Source organism: Neolamprologus multifasciatus, chromosome 1 (genome assembly GCF_963576455.1).
Source record: "Neolamprologus multifasciatus chromosome 1, fNeoMul1.2, whole genome shotgun sequence".
Lineage (NCBI taxonomy): Eukaryota > Metazoa > Chordata > Actinopteri > Cichliformes > Cichlidae > Neolamprologus > Neolamprologus multifasciatus.
The window spans coordinates 9,500,647-9,503,728 of record NC_140439.1 but is presented as its reverse complement, the minus strand read 5'-3'; the positions used below and the strand labels follow the sequence as shown (position 1 = coordinate 9,503,728).

The window sequence follows — 3,082 nt, the reverse complement described above, 5'->3', positions numbered from 1 at the left end:
TCTTCTTCTTCTTCTTCCTAGCGGTTTATATCCCGCGACACAGGGTCCGCTATCTTGCATGCCTTCCTCCACTTCTTCCTATCAAGGGCGTCTTCTGGTGTAACATTCACAGCCTTCATATCATCCTTGATTTGGTCCATCCAGCGCTTTTTTGGTCTCCTTTGTGGTTTGTTTCCATCCAGATCTAATTTCTGGGCTGTCGTTGCGATGGAATTTTTATCGCTACGGACAACATGGCCGTACCATTGGAGCCTTGCCTCTCGCATCTTGTCTGTGGTGTCGCTCCCCATTGTTTCCTGACATCTTCGTTCCTCGCTTGGTCAAGTCGTGTGAGACCCAGAGGCCACCTCAGCATCTTTACCTCCATGGTGTGGTGAGAGCTTGTTCGTGTTTGGTCGTCGCTGGCCAGCACTCTGACCCGTAGAGTGCCACTGGGCGCACAATCGACTTATAGACTTTCGCCTTAAGATAGATTGGCATTCTCTTGTCACATAAGACTCCACTTACCTGATGCCACTTCCTCCATGCTGTTTTGACACGGAGTCTGGCGTCTGGTAGAGTTTCGCAGTCCGTGGTGACAAGGGACCCGAGGTACTTGAATTGGGCAACTTTAGTCAGCGGCTCACCGTCGATAGTGATGGTACTGTTGGTCTGGGGACCGCATTCAAGGTACTCAGTTTTCTTGATGTTCAGGCGCATGCCGTTTTCGGAGAGCCGGTCTTTCCATGCTTGTGTTTGAGTTTGCAGGGCTAGGCAGTTTTCTGTTTTTGATAGGCACATATCATCTGCATACAGATGATATGTGCCATGGATGTGGTGATTGTGGTGACTCCATGGATGTGGTGATTGCAGATCAGCCGTCGCGGTGTCCATACAGAGAGTGAACAGAGGGCCGAGCCCTGGTGGACGCCAACGGTAATCGGGAAGTCTGGTGATGTTCCCGCTGAACATCGGACCTCGCTTGTGACATTACGGTAGAGCAGCTGAGTCCATTTCACATAAGCTTCCGGGACACCATGAGTTCGTAATGATCGCCAAATCAGCTTGTGGGGACCCTATCGAATGCCTTTTCCAGATCCAGGAAGACCATGTGCACCATCTTGTTCTTTTCCCGGTGCTTTTCCATCAGCAAACGGGCCGCGTGTATGGCATCGATAGTTCCACAGCCCTTAACAAAGCCGCATTGATTCGGGGTGATTGTGACCAGTTGACGGATCCGATTTTCCAGGACACGTTCGAAGATCTTCATTGCATGACAGAGTAGACGAATTGGTCGATAGTTGGTGCACTCTGTGACGTCTCCCTTGCCCTTCCAGATGGGCACTGTGATGCTCGATGTTCAAGCTCGGGGGGTTTTGTCTTCGACTGTGATATGGTTGAAGAGTGCCGCAAGGTATGCTGTACCGTGGTCGCCCATCATCTTCCAGATTTCGGCTGGGATGTCATCCGGTCCTGTGGCTTTTCCGTTTTTCATTTTCTTCAACGCGTTTTGGACTTCGGCAGTGGAGATTGGTGTGACAGGCCCTGTGACTGGGTCCACGGGTGGGATAGGCGGATGTGTAAATTCTTCATTGCTGATTCCAGCAAAGTAATCTGACCAGTGCTGAAGGATGTCTCGGGGGTCTCGCAGAACCTGCCCGTTGGCTCCCTTGATTTGGACAACATGGTTCGTATCAAAGTCCTGCTTCGCGCGGTGGCGGGCTTTGGGAAGTTGGAAGATGTTATTGGCCCCCTCTGGGGTTTGGAGCTAGTCATAAAGATCTTGGTAGTGTCGCCTTTTCGCGGAGGCCACTGCCCTCTTTGCTGCCGATTTCAGCGAGCAGTATTGGGTGAGATCTTCATGCACTCGCGATCGCCACCAAGTCTTATAGGCCAGCTTCTTAGCTTTTATTGCTTTTTGTACCTCCTCATTCCACCACCAGACCTGTTTCTCAATGTATCTCAGTCCCGTATTTAGCAAGTGAAAATAAAAAATAAATAAAATAAACAATAAAAGGTGAATCAAATAGACCATTACGGCAAGGCTGGTCAATTTGGTAAAGTAAATCCGTTGGGCATCTTTCTTCGCCTTTAGACAATAATTCTGATGGCAAAAGAACCAAACGGGACAGGCAAAAAAAGAAAAAGAAAAAAGATTTGATATTCAAGAAATGAAAATAGTGAAGTCAGGAGGTTGTGTGGAAAATCACTGTACAGTGTACCTCTATGTAGTGATTACAGCAGTCACAACTTTATGGAGTTGTGACAAACCACGTGCAGGTGGTGGTGGTGGTGGTGGGGGGTTGTTTTTAAACCACTTGTGGAGGATTGTAGGGTCCAGTCACTCATGCATCTAAGGGTTGAGCAGGGTACACATACACTTCTCATCAGCAAAATGTTCCCTCCTGTGGATCCCAAGGTGCCATCACACCAGACACAGCAAATTCTGGGGTCTCCTCCCAGTTGTACATGATTGGATAAATCTTCAAAAATCAGATGCCTGAACAACTTTAGCTTTTTTCAACACAAAAAAGTAGCAATAAAAAAGCTCCCTACAGATGGCTCAGCCCCTTGCCCTATCTCTAAGGCTCAACCCAGCCACCCTACAGTGGAAACAATTTTTTGCTGCCAGCATTTGCAGTCTTGGATTTGCATTTGCAGGGATAGCTCAGTAGGTAGAGTGGTTGCCCCATGGTCGGAAGGTCGGGGGTTCGACTCCACTGAACAGCTACCCTGAGGTACCCCTGAGCAAGGTACCATCCCTACACACTGCTCCCCGGGCGCTGCATTGGTGGCTGCCCACTGCTTCACTGGGTGAATGGGTTAAATGCAGAGGAGTAATTTCCCTATGGGGACTAACACATACACATTATTATTATTGGTTCACTATCCACAGGTCATGAGTACACAAGAGGATTGTAAAGTAGACTGAATGCTAAATTAAAAGCAGTTGCTGGACCTTCCTATGATGGCTGGACCATCAACAAGATACTGAAATGCTTGAAAGTTCTTGCTTGAGATGATAATTATCCAAACCAGAGGGACCAATCTACCATTTTTCCGCAGGATACCATGGACTCATACTGGACTCTCATACTGGACT

At 48.3% G+C, this 3,082-nt stretch overlaps 1 long non-coding RNA gene across 1 annotated transcript; it reads left to right on the top strand.

Annotated features, from left to right (window-relative positions):
• The first annotated feature begins 342 nt into the window (after window positions 1–342).
• LOC146525302 (uncharacterized) lies at window positions 343–2,855 on the top strand. Its single transcript, XR_014877091.1, has 2 exons — window positions 343–1,357; window positions 1,752–2,855. It is a non-coding gene; the product is annotated as an uncharacterized LOC146525302 (long non-coding RNA).
• The last annotated feature ends 227 nt before the right edge of the window (window positions 2,856–3,082 follow it).